At 32.9% G+C, this 14,396-nt stretch overlaps 1 protein-coding gene across 1 annotated transcript in view; it reads right to left on the reverse strand.

The window, feature by feature from the left end:
* The window catches only part of LOC134540145 (lachesin-like), a 306,225-nt gene extending 292,365 nt beyond the window's left edge, over positions 1-13,860 (reverse strand). The window contains exon 1 of the mRNA XM_063382681.1: positions 13,751-13,860. The gene's annotated coding sequence lies outside the window, so the exon portion shown is untranslated. The remainder of the gene's footprint in view (positions 1-13,750) is intronic.
* Positions 13,861-14,396: the final 536 nt, after the last annotated feature.

The raw sequence follows: 14,396 nt of genomic DNA on the forward strand, positions 1-14,396 counted from the left end.
TATATGGTTTAAAAAACTAAAAAAACATGCTTTTAAAGAATATCAAACTAAAAAGTTAAAAATAAATATAGTTTAAAAAACTAAAGAAACATGCTTTTAAAGATTATCAAACTAAAAAGTTAAAAATAATTTTTAAATTTAATTTATGGCAATAGTAGGTATATAAGCAATACTAGTATAAATGAGAAAAAAGCATGGGGCGCTTAATATACAAAAAATATGGCACAAAGCGCCTCAAGCTTTTATCTTATTTATACTAGTATTGCTTATATACTATTGCCATAAATTAAATTTTAAAATTATTTTTAACTTTTTAGTTTGATAATCTTTAAAAGCATGTTTCTTTAGTTTTTTAAACTATATTTATTTTTAACTTTTTAGTTTGATATTCTTTAAAAGCATGTTTCTTTAGTTTTTTAAACTATATTTATTTAAAATTTTATTTTATGAAAACAAAAGAACTAGATAGTATAATTTCTAATTTGATTGTATACAATATTATATATCAGCACATAAAGTAAATTAATTTAAAAAAAGTTTATATCAAGAGTATAATAGAGATGCGGGGAATAAAATCTTAAGATAACACACATTAAGGTTTATTTTTCTACTTTAGCCACAGACCTTTTAACGCGGGGTATATTTTTTTCGTGCATCCAACTAACAAATCAAAAAAACCTGACGCACATAAAGTTATATTCCTCGCATTCGGAGGGACTACAAACTGTGTTTTAACGAAGATAAATACGTTTGCGTGACGCGCGGCAATGCTGTATAAACACGGATTTTGAACGATCGTTCCCGATGAAATGGATCGCTTGGACGAGTCGTGATAATGGTTATCTGCGAGACAAATACAGATTTATCTGCGGGACCAGCGGTGTTTTTTTATATTTTTTTGGGGGGGGGGGGGGGGGAAGCAGTCCTGCGATGCCGTGTGTTAAATGTTCTTCATTCCCCGACTTTGACAGAATATTAACTAGTTCCCTGCCGCGCGGTAATAACCGCAAAACAACGACAACGCTGAGCGCGTTCGGTCAAGCGGTAGCTTCACCGGGGATAGTGTTCGTTCACCGCACGTATGCAAACAACGCGCAAATCTGACATGAGTCGTTCCGTTTTTCTTGTGAGCACATGTTTTCGAGGACAATTTAAATTTTATTTAAAAAATTTAGTTGTTACAAAAACTGATTATTATAACTACAGATTAAATATACTCATAGTTGTCAAGCAATATATAAAACTTTTGAAATTAATTGCTATGGATTACACATTTTACATTAAAATTTTTACTTTATGAAATACTAAAACATAAATTGTATAAATATTACGATTCACGACTATTATATATCAGCCAATCCAAAATTCAACATTAAAAAATTCTTGCAATTTAAGTGATACTGAGTTTTGAATTTTATTAACAACAGAAGATTCACTTTATAATTGTTTTCACGCATCAAGTATATCCAACAGGTTAAAATTAAAAATATATATATATATTTTAACACATGGTTCCATATAATTTTATAATTTTTTAAGAATTCTACATAGCGTTTAATGAAATAAATTTTATGCGCCAACAATAATTTACGTAGAAAATTATTTACGTTTCTTAAATATTTAATATTTTGGCCATTATATTAAACCATATTCTTAAACATGTACATTATTATTAAAATTATTACGTATTAAATTTAATGTTTGTCAAATTTAACAGCAGACCTATCGCATACAGGTTTCAGCGTATAGACCTACTGCATTACACAGAATGTATTAAAATTTTACAGAAAAATGTGTTTTTTTTTTTAGTTTTTTAGGCTCATCATGAAAAAAAATTTTTACGATGAATTTTTACGATGCGCGCGCACTATGCAATGAAATTTTCACAATATGGAAAAAAGGGTACATACAAAATAATTATATCTAATTTTTTATATTTTTTGACGTGACGTCTAATAAATCGATGAACGCCGGCTGCACGCACGAAAAAAAGTGTTCCGTTACGCACATTGTTCCGTTACGCTGTGTCCCGTTACGCTAATAAATTGACTAAAAAATTATGGTGATTCATATAATTGATGATAGATATGTATTTGATTACAGATTATTTATATGAATACTTGTTCATAATTATATTTAAACTTTATAGCTAAACGCCAGTTTTTAAATTAATTACAAGTCATCTACACGTGAACTGTTTCGTCGACTGTTTATAAAGTGAAGTGAAAAGTTAAAGTGGTTTTCATTGCTTATTACAACAACAATTTCGGCAATAAAGGTTAATTATTCTTGCATTTTCAAAATCTGATTACTAGTATTTATTCTTTTATTATTAAAATAAAAAAGATTCAATTTTATTCATAAAAGTATACAATCATTTCATTAATGTTTTGTTATGACGTTGTTACGTTAAACTATCGTCCTTAAACCGACTTTACAGACAACCAATTTTTACTTTATACTTTAGTAATTGAAATTTAATACTTGCCCATGTCATTAAAAATATTTGTTTATCATGAATATTCGTGATATAAAATATGTATTTAAACATTTTCAAGAGTATTTACAAGTGTATTTATATAAATGAGGTTAGGTTATACTTATTTAGGCGCGTCATGAAGAAATAATGGGAGTGATATTTTACGATGCATGCAACTAAAATAGACTGGATGAAAAACGGTTGAATTTAAATAAAATTATATATGTACTTTTAAATCATACCTATACTTTAGTGATTAACATCAAATACTGATACATGTAATTAAATTATTTATTTATCGTGAATATTAGTGATATGAATTGATGAATTATTACAAACTTTGTCAAGAGTATTTTCAAGTTTATTTGTATAAGTGAGTTTATGTTTCCTTATGTATAATTTATTTTCAATTTAAATTATAAATTATCATATTATTATTTAATAAATAATACAAATTAAAAAATAATGCATATTAAGCATATTTATTTTCATTATTATTTAAAATTTATCTCTATTGTTTTAGTAAATTAAAAACGGTAGTTAATTTTTTATGCGTGTTTATATTATTATTGAATACTGAGTACCTATTTTTTTTAAATTTATTGGCAACCGCATTTATAATATCACTCCAGTCGTTATATTTATTTCAATTAATTTTGTGCATGCAAAATTAAAGTTAGTTTCTTATAACGTCAAGTAAGTATAATTTTTAAAGCGCGTACATACATAAATATACGCACACATTTTTTTTAAAAGTTATTATTTACTGTTTAAAACTATATTTACTTTGTTTCTGTTGTTTATGCTGAGGTAAAATGCAACCATAACATGTTCTTGGGTAAATATTTTTTTTGCTTCCTCGCAAGAAAAAATAATACGTGGTGAAACAATTTGGAACGAATAGGATTGCAAATAATTCTTTATTAAAAAAATAAAAGAGCGATTTATTAATTTTCATAGTCGGTTCTTATTGAGGAGGTCCTCTCAAAATGTGTGTGGCTGTACTGTTCTCATACAAAACGATGCAAGTTATGAGCAAACAACGGGAAATTTTAATCAAAATTGTTTATTGCATCCCGATAACATCCGTTTTTTTTTTCTCTCCTGCTCCCTCTTTCTCGCTGTCCCTGTTGTACAGAGGTTGCTCCAATAATAATTCCTCTTTGGCCGGAAGCAGTGGTCCCAGGAAGGGGGAAGGAAGTTCCAGCCCGATTGCTCGCTGTTTTCGTTATTATTTTTCGTCACGCATGCCTTTTTCCCCCCGTGTTATTTACATCCTATAGGGCCCGCCGAGTAACGATGCTCAATCCCAGCTAAGCTTAACCAATTCGACTGAACGAACTGTTTCAATTGGACTCGACGGCGGGTTTCAATCACTGCGAAACAGAATAAAAAAATTGACTGTAATTAATTATGTCGCTAAGTCATAGGTAAAACGTGCTCTTCAGGGTTACAAAAAGCTATTTGGGTATTTCTCAGTAGTCTGTGATCTGATTACATAAATACAGTTAACTCTATTTCTCAAATAGTTCCAATGTGTAGTAACCGGTTATTTCAAGTATTTAAATTAGTTTCATGTTACACGATCATTTTTTATTTTTTTATTTTATTGTATTGACTTATTTTTTGTAGCAAAGTTAAGGTCACATCTTATACTTAACCACACAAATTTTACTAAGTAGATATGTGTAAAATGAACTAAATAAAAACTAAAGCCAAGGAAAACGAAAGTACTTGCTTATAAAATAAAACAGTAAATTAACAAATCATTAGCTAATAAAATTATAATAAAATATTTGTACATAAGATAAACAAGATCTAGCGTGTAATATATTAAAAACTGAAGTTTTTCAAACAATGTTTTTAAATTTTAACGAAAAATAAATTAACAAAATTTTAAAATTATTTTGTGAAAAAAATTGTTATAGTAACCAACCAAGACACAAACCATTCTAAAATATATATTTTCTAATAATTATTTATACGCATTCACGTAAATTTAGTCACACTTTTACCAATGCTACAGCCACTCCCGAGCATGGGGAATAATGTTTTCTTAAAAACCCAATATTCTGTCCTGCTTTATTACTATCGGGGACAAGATTTTTTAAAAAATTCACCTAAACTTTTGCAGGAAGAATTTAAAAAAACTAAAAGTAAAAACTCAATACCTAACTACTTGCGTGTGATTCATTCATAATTTCTTACCTCTAGTTCTTGTAGATTCGTGAATATTAATTTTTCTTCTTGTAATCAAACTTAACCCTTTTACACGACTTAGGGTTTGAATTTCGTATAATGTTAAAAAGTGTGGCTGGTAGTTTAAGTATGTTTACTATAGATTACCACCATATTTTTATATGCTTGATTGAATTCGGATATATGATTAATTATATTACAAAAACGTATTTACCCCTTTTTCACCCGTTTAGCTGTGGAATTGTGTAGTTATATATAAAGCCAAGCATTTAAGTAAATAAATAACATTTAAAAAAAACTAAAAAAACACGCTTTACATAGAAAACCAAACTAAAAAATAGAAAATAAATTTTATTAAATTTGAATTAAGAATAGTGTAAAAATTTTTAATAAATATAAATTAATAATAGTGTATATAAGAAAAAATTTATTTTATGTAAAAAAACGTGGGGTGCTTTTTAAGATATTATCGAAATGATAATTCTTATACTCATATATGTCAATGAAATATTTATAACTATTGACACCATGCAACCCACGCTTTTTTTAAATAAAATAATTTTTTGTCTTACATACACTATTATTAATTTATATTTATTAAAAAATGTTACACTATTCTTAATTCAAATTTATTAAAATTTATTTTCTATTTTTTAGTTTGATTTTCTATATAATGCATGTTTTTTTTTAATTTTTTTAAACTATTATTTATTTTATACTTTTTAGTTTGGTTTATTTATAATTTAAAGTGATACTTCTTTATCAACGTATGCAAGAAATTTTATAACAATGTAAAAAACTTGATAGTTATTACATCAATTTACTAATAAAGTAGGTTTTGACTAGATATTGGCTGCAGTTAAAATAAAATGGATAAATATTGTTTTATCTCAGAACTGTCTCTAGATGTGGCTCAATTTTTTATTTATTACATGACTTTGCTATTTAAGTGAATTTGAGTAGATATTTACCTGTTTCTAAAATATATATCCAATATAGCGTGTTGAACTACAGTAGGCCTACTCAATAATTTCAATATCCTGCTATGAAAATCAATATATTCCGGAAGTCATTGATGTTTATTCTAAGACAGCATATCTGATGGGTGACCATCCTTTGTTTGCAAATGTCTCACTAAAAATTTTCTCCCATTTGTTCCAGTCCGATTCCACTGTAAATTTCATTTGCATGCAGTTGTACCAAACTACACTGGAGTATTCTAAGAAATGTTTTAAAATTTATATTTTCTTTTTGTCTTCTTTGATTAGGAAACGTTCACATTCTTTGTTGAAATCTTTAATCCACTGGTAAGCATTTGAGTTTCTGCCCGTGAATTTTTCAATCATGAAATCTTTTGAAATTTTCCCTAAATTTTGAGTTTCAGATATAGGTTTATTTTCAAGAAATTATTCGAGCAGTTTTTCCATTTTTTTATTTTATCCACTAGCTATAGATTCAGCACTTTTTGTTTCCCTCAATTTCTTCCAGGTAAAAATCCTTAAACTGTAAGTTTTGCTCTCTATCCAAATATGTTTTTGATATATCATCTGTCAAACTTATCCATATTTTCCGTGTTTGATGTCTTTTATTTAATGATTTACTGACCTTGGCATAGTTTGGAGTATTTGTAACTGCTTGGTGTAGATTTGCAGGTTGGTGTTCGAGTGGAATTTCAAAAATCTGCCCATTAGGTGTAGCTAATGAGGTTATGCATATGGTGTTTTATTTCCCATCTGCTGTTGGTTTCACAGCAAAATCAAACCTCAATTTTTCCATGTTTCGTGAAATATTTGCAGAAAATGTTTCATAATAATGTTTCACTCTTGGTTAATTGGTAAAATGAAACAAAGACGTAATTGTGTTTCTCTATTTAACGAAAGAAACAACATTTAAAGCCCTTATTTCAGTTTTTTATTCATATTTTTACAAATATAGATAATATTCTCTTCAAGAAAGTATATTATTCACAATAAACATAACCCATAATTTTGTGTGTTTTTTGTCTTTTTTTGAGTATTTTTATTTATTTATTTTATTTATTAGTTTTTCTTCAACAGAAAAAGTTCTTAGCAATGGCGTATGTCCAAAAACTTACATCAAGTCAAACATAACCCACTCTCACTTTTCATTTAATTAAATGTCACAATATTTAATAGGCTTTGTTTATATCGCGCCAAAGACAAACTGAAAGAAAAGAGTTCGCAGATTGCTAAGAAAACCATTTCGGTCATGAGCGAACTCTTTTCTTGTGAAATTATATAAATTGACAAAAATCTTATTTTGCAAATTGAATAATGGAACAATCTTATCAAATTAGTGTATTGTCATCGGTCCTCGATAAATCTACAAAGTTTGAATGAAATCTGGCCCTTTAAAGTGGGTCAAAATCGCACTCAAAGGAGTCGGTTACAAACATACAAACAAACATACAAGCAAACAAACAAACATACAGGTGAAGCTAATATAAAGCGTGTAAAAAAGATCGAACTAATAAACAAGCTCATTAGTATACATTCATTTGTTTTCCATTGATGCAACACAGACAGACAAAAAAACACATAAAAATAATGGACAAGAAAAATTAAAAAACTATATACTTATTTTAGGTTCTAAATAATGTAAACAGCCATATGCAATGGTATATTTTAATAACATCATCCAATGAACAGACTTTTAACCTTGATTTGTTTTATTATCAGTCTCGATTCGTGATGTCAATTTTGCTGAGTAGTTTAGAAGACAAAACTTGCGTCTGCGCCATTGGTTTTAACGTGGAACATCAACGTGCTGGGTGTAGACGAACGCGAGACGTTAAGGGCGGTATTCCAAGACGCTCCGTTAAGGTAGCGAATAAGCACTGCCTTGTTGGTACACGACCGTAACCTGACTCGCTGGCCGTATCCCAGAACGTTTCCAAGCCGAATACCAGTAATGGAACAGATCGGCAACAGTTTAAATTAACGTCGCCCTGCGCGAGGCTAGAAATTGGTTTCAGCGCATTCTAGCGGACGTTTCGCAACCAAACGATGAAATTGTTACGGGAAAAAAATACTAGAGACAGCAGCTCCATCGCATCAAATATAAACGCATTTATAATTTTCTAAAGTACTTTTTTTTTAAGTTGCGATTATTTCTTGTTGTGACCATTAAATTGTACGAAAGGTAAGTATTCCAAGATACTTTCACCATCTTAACGTTTCATTTGTCACACCAACATGCTTGGTTCGTCCCCGGATCATCACAAAAATGACCATATGCGAGTTAACGGCACCAGACGCGGGTTCGTCATCTGGACGAAATCAAGGAAAAAAAGTGAGCTAGCTCTGCGCATGCGCAATATTCGGGCAACAGATCGTCAAAGGATGGGACACCAAAAATCCGTACATACTTCCCTGAAAATAAGGAACTGACCGTGTCTTATCGTTCACTGGGATTGCGGTTAGGGTACAAGCGTAGCATACTCGTGACCCTAACCCTTCTGTTTGTGTGTTGGAATTTCATTGCACGATTCAGCTCCGCATTCATTCGTTCGTTTGTCTTTATTTCGGACTTGCGTTCGCAAGAAACGGGAGCAGACAACGAAGACATCGGGGAAAGGAAGGGACGGGAAAACCGAGAGCGATACGAGAACAACTCTAGGATACACTTTACCTGCGGGTAATTTACCCTCTCGCTGTATTCGTGTTTACACACCTGGGAACAACAGTTCGTCTGGAAACGGCGCTAGCTACCTAAGACTTCGTCGTTAGCTGTGAACGCCGTTTTTCCAGTCCGTTTACGCGCGCTCTGTGAACTTTACCGCGCTATCAAATGACTACGAAGTGAATAATTAAAACCCGCAAATGTAACTTTAATTAAACTTGCAAATTTTTTTTTAATTTTTTCATTTTAAGTTCTGGCGAACAAGTACTTCAATTTCAAAATACGTTTCCCTTCAGCATAAATATTTAATAGCTTCACTGTGCGGTATTATAGCCACGCACAGTCTACATGAGTAGTTTAATTTTTGAAACGCTACTGTGTTTCATTCAAAGGCATTATTATGACCATATGAAAAATTAACGTTGATGCGAAAATGCTATATATTTATGAACTAGCCTATATATGCATATAATTCCCTTGAAGCTTTAAAGTTTGAGACTCAGTATATTTAAGATAACATTTTGTTTATAAACTTCTGGTAAAAATACATACATATTTTAAAAACATTTAAAATTCTGAATTATTAATGCATTATTAAGAATTTTATTAATTATTCCTAATTATAGTAATTATTCATAAAATAATTATAGTAGGCTACGAAATATTTTTACATAATATTTTTAAGAGTCAAATTAAGTATTATTTATAGAATATTTGGACAAGGCTTTATCTAGTAAAAAAAAAAGAAATACCACTCACAAGAAAACGGGGATCTGTTTTATGAATCTTATTGAGTAAAATAAACCAGTGCAAACGAGAGGCATTACAAAAAAAATTCCTATCGTGTTTATTTCATTTTTTATAACAGTTGCTTCGATAAAAATTTATACCAAAACTTTCGAAAAAAAAAATGTTATATTAAATTTTAAAATCAACTTAAACTTTTATTTGTCCCTATGGAATCAGTTTTAGATGAGTCCTGAACACTTAATACCTTAAAAAAAAAAAAAATATTTACATTTACAAATGACATAACATTTACGAACGAATGAATTTTTGTTTTTTACATTTCGACAAAACCCCATGGTTGTTATAAACTAAGCGTATGCGGGGGGGGGGGGGGGGGGGAAGGAGGAAGCAATGTGAACGGAGCAACGACGGAACGCATCGGCGAGAAGTAAACTAAATAGCCCGGTTCACCGCAATGTCCGCCTCGTTTCCAAAGCGCAAAAAAAAAAAAATTAAAACATCGGGCTTGGATGAACCGGGGAATCGAATAGGAATGCAGTGAGTGAAAATACGTTAAATTGTAGCAGTCGTGGCTTTTCCGTTATATATAAAAAAAAAAAAAAAGACAGGCGTTTCTATATCTACCGTGAAAAAAACGTTTTATAATTCCTAACGGTTTATGAGGTACTACTGTTTATAAGTACAATTAGATAGCCTGTGCTGCCGCCATGTTGTGCTTTAATAGTGAAGCCGAAACTATCTACAACGAGAGATTAGCCTGATCTTGTGGTTACTGCCCTTATTGTTTTCTTGATACAAACTGTGGTTATCCAGAGATCCTCAGGAATACAGCGTAGCTGAGACTGTGTTCTAAAAGATAAGGACTTGACTGTTTTCACCCAAGTTGGTTTCCCATCCCAAGGGAATATTAATCCATATTCACTTGGCCATCGTGGCCCATTAACTTAACTTCGTGTCCAGAGCAGCAAACAATAACAGTTTGATTATACGTTCTTAAAATGATACCTTGCAATGGGAAAAATTATTCAAAACAATTTTTTTTGACATAGGCCTGCGCCATTGATGGTTTACACTGAATTTCGTAAAGAAGCCCTTCCATACTGGATATCAAAAATGAGTATATAAAAAGCCCACTGTAATATCTGATGTCAAACGTGAGCTTGTATTTGCTTGCTCTCCGTGTGTTTGTGTGTTCATCTTTGTTGTGCGTTCTTGAGGGTATGAAAAAAAAAATTGCAGCCATTAGATGTTATTTCATATTAGTTTTACATGGTTAGGTTTACAGAAGAAAAATTTCAGAAAAGAAAATTATGGCCATAAACAAGTTACTCAGCAGGACAGACATAAATTTCTTACTTACATTGTTCCATGAGACCCAGTTTAAAAAACTCATTTAATCGATAAAATTTTCGCCACAATATTTGATAAATAATAAGTGAAATTATTTAGACGAATCTATCACCAAAAAAAGAAGCATACACTTTTAATAGATGGCCTGAAATATTTTTTTTTTTTTTTTTTTTTTTTTTTTTGGGATTAACAAACAGGATGACGTGTGAATTTTACAGACCATTTTAAAACCGGTTTCTTCTAGTATCATTTGGATACAAAACACGAGGCTTCCTCGAGTTTTCTGCACTGGTAAGTTGTTGAAGACAAATTAAAGTCACGTATTGTATTATACAACCCCTTCCTGTTGGCCAGGGCTGTGCTTAACTTTGCAAAATGTTCGCCACCGTGTACTGAACTGTAACAGAGCAAAACAACAGAATGTATGAATAATGTATGCCTCATGACGCAGCTACCTCAGACACTAAAGTGGACTGACTGTATTTGTGTTTCGCAAACTCCCCATTCACCCCTTTCAAATCAACATCGTGAATTACTGGAAGGATAATTTACATCTGAAATTAATCTAACGTAAGTTCGACTCTCTCGGGTGGTATTGTATTCTTGATGTACGTATCACCTTTGGGGAAAACTAAGTGCCCCGAAAGTACAGTATCCTATTCAAGAACCTAACTACGTGAAGACAGCTACGGTATGTAAACGCCATATTAACACTTATAATTTAGGAAAGTTACATAAAATAGAAAACGAAATTATGTGAATTACTTTCGTCACCAATGCTATGATTTAAGATGGACAGAGGGGTGATAAAAGGTCTTCTTTGGTTATAGTTAAGCCTACAAAGATAAGACTAACTAACGTGTTCGGTTTTGTTGTTGACGTTGATACATGCATGCATTTTTTTCCCGATAAGATTTCGAGACTTTCTGTGTGGTAAAACATTGTTACTTGATCTGTGTTTCCTGATTGGCTGAGTTTCACTCAGTATAAAGGTATAATCTACAGAACTTCTACAAATATAACCAAATGTGGGTGTTTGAAGGCGAAGCCTTTCTCAATCCAAAGCGAGTTGTTTGGCATATGACTAACAGATATTTCATCAAAAATAAACTGCTTTACCAATACAGGCCTGACCAAATATTTTGTGCTGGGAATATAAATAATTTGTTTAATGTCCATGAATGTTGGAAGCATTTCGCTGTCGTTAATCAATTGTTTTTGTCGATACTATTATTCTTCCGCCAAATATTTGGCAAATTCTTTATAAAAAATATATTTTGTGGTGACCACAACTCTGTTTTATTCAGGATGTGAAACTGATACGTTACAAATTACTTTAGAGTCCTGGCTTACACTCTTAACATGAAACTGTTATAACCACCACAAATCAGTGAAATTTCATGGATTCGGAGCAGTTTGAACAGTTTTTTTCGCAATTAGAGTTAAGCATGACTTGGCGGTGCTGTCAAATATTAATGGTAATTTAGTTGAACAGGTGGCATCACAACGGAAAAAAAATACATAAGAGACGCGTCAGCACAAGACTGATTACAGGACTAGGATACAAATTCCAGTTGTAAATTAATCATATAGCCTACCCGGTACTCTATATATATTATATATATTATATATTATATATAATATATATTATATATACAGTATGTCCATAACAGAATGTCAAAGTTACAAATTTTATTGGTATCAACTGAAAGCGTTGTAGAGTGTTGTTTCAAGGACACAATTAAAGAGTAACTCAAACCGTTTTAGATAAGCGCATGTGCGAATACTGCTTTGCTGTTTCCTCGCTTTCAGCGCCACCCACGCAAAATGGAGACCACCGGGCGTATGGCGGTTTGTGTTCTGCAATTAGCTAAGAGTGAACCTGTAATTACAGTTCAACGTGCGTTTCGTTTGAAGTTTAATTGTCCCCCCCCCCCTTGTGGCAAATCATCCGCCGATGGTATAGGCAATTCGAGACGACAGAGATCTTTTTTCGCTGGCCTCCACATTCACCAACATAACTCCATGCGATTTTTTTTTGGAGGAGTTTCTACGTCCACCGCTACCTGATGATTTTCCAGAATCGAATCACATAATTGAAGAGGCTATTGCTTCCATTTCTCCGGACTTGTTAACCAAAGTGTAGGAAGAATTGCACTTTAGTTTGGATGTTTGCTGTATAACTAAAAGTGCACATATTGAAAATTTGTAAGAAAAAACTAGGTTAGTTTAACTTCAATATGTTTTGTACTTTTTTGCAAATAGTTTTAATTAAATTGTTATAATATACCATTGAAACTGGGTCATTCTTTTATGGACATTCTGTACACCGTGCTTCGCGGGAAGCCTTATTTTCACAGACGAGAGAGCCGAAACCCGAAGTTCCCCGAAGTTCATGTTTTTTTTCCGTATCTTTAATGTAGCTATCCTAACCAAATCAACCATCCACAATGTTTTAAAGCATTTATAATGTAGCTAACCTAACATAATTGACCATTAGTATCCTTTTATCAACACCGCCATATTTATTTACAATGAACAAAAAAAAACCGAAGATGCACGATCGGGCGTTTGGCTCTCTCGTCTGTGAAAAGAAGGATTCCCGTGCTTCGCCGCGGCAGGTCACACGCGGAACTTTCACACAGCTCAAGTCCGTGCCTCGAATGATATAAAGCAAACCCGATTCAACGGCCGTTGCCGCGGAGACGCAGAAGTTATCGACGATGCAAAAACGTCCGTTGCCGCGGATTCAAATAGAGCTTCAAGAATGCAATAGCGGAATATTCATATACAAAATAATACATAATCCGATACGATTCGCGCGCCATTTAATTGTACGTTCATGGTATTATGCTTGAAACTACTCACGAAAGTGCCAACAACAACTACGCAAAGTTTCATCTCAATCGATGCGCAAACGCATAGAAAACGAAAACTCAAAACATTAATTTTTATATATAATATGTATATGGCTGTAACCTTTCGTGTTAAACTGTAGTGGCGTGACTATTGCTGTTAAGTCTTTGTTTGGCATTAAGAAAGAGTGTCTATAAATCTTGGTTTGAGAACAGGAACGACTTCACCGAGTATTGAACTTATTGACAATATTGAACTTCACATGTTTCTTCAAAATGCTGGTAGGGATTTACTGTCGAAGCAATACAAAAACACGTCTCTTGTCGGTGGGTTTTTAATGCTGGAACACCGTCAGCTACAAACCTGCATCCGTCACCGCTAGCCCCTCTTCTTTATGTTCTACTCCGACTGGTAAAGCTTCCTGAACTGTGTCGTTGTTCCCTGGGCAAACAGTTTTATGATGAAGCGTCTTACCGAGCTGGTCGGAGTTTCTTCGGGCAGCGTGACTGCAGGCAGGCGAGGTTCTGACGGTGTAGCTTCTGGGCGACAGCAACTCGTCGCCTCGGTGGTCGACTCGGAGCTGTCTCTCCTCCCCTTCGGCAAATTGGGGACCTTATATACGCTGAAACTTGAGGGATAAAACGTAGGAGACTGTTCTGGGCCTACATGACCGGAAAACGCCGCACGGGCGATGTCCGGTTCATAGCCCGCCACACGAAGTCCGCCGAGCACTTCCGAGCGGCTCCGATGTTTGACGCACAGCACGCGGCAATCCCTGTGCAGCGGGTAGCATCGGGCGCGCGCTTAGGCGCCGCGCAGACGTCACCATGTGCGTAATGCGGGAGCACACGTAACATGGCAAAGTGAAACAATGAAGCTGTCGGTCGAGACACGCCAATTTCTAATTTTTTTTTTGTGGGTACACGTATGTCTGGTCATTTTGTAAATGCCTGCACACTAACTGTAATTTCGCCCGTTGTGAATTTTTGAGCCACATGAAAATAATTAATGATAAAATTACCTTTTTTTATTTTAAATTTACCTAAGTATCATTATTTGCTTGCCATAATCTTTAAAGCAATTACTGGTCATAAGTTCGTGGACGTGAAAATGAGAACGT

Source organism: Bacillus rossius, chromosome 16 (genome assembly GCF_032445375.1).
Source record: "Bacillus rossius redtenbacheri isolate Brsri chromosome 16, Brsri_v3, whole genome shotgun sequence".
Lineage (NCBI taxonomy): Eukaryota > Metazoa > Arthropoda > Insecta > Phasmatodea > Bacillidae > Bacillus > Bacillus rossius.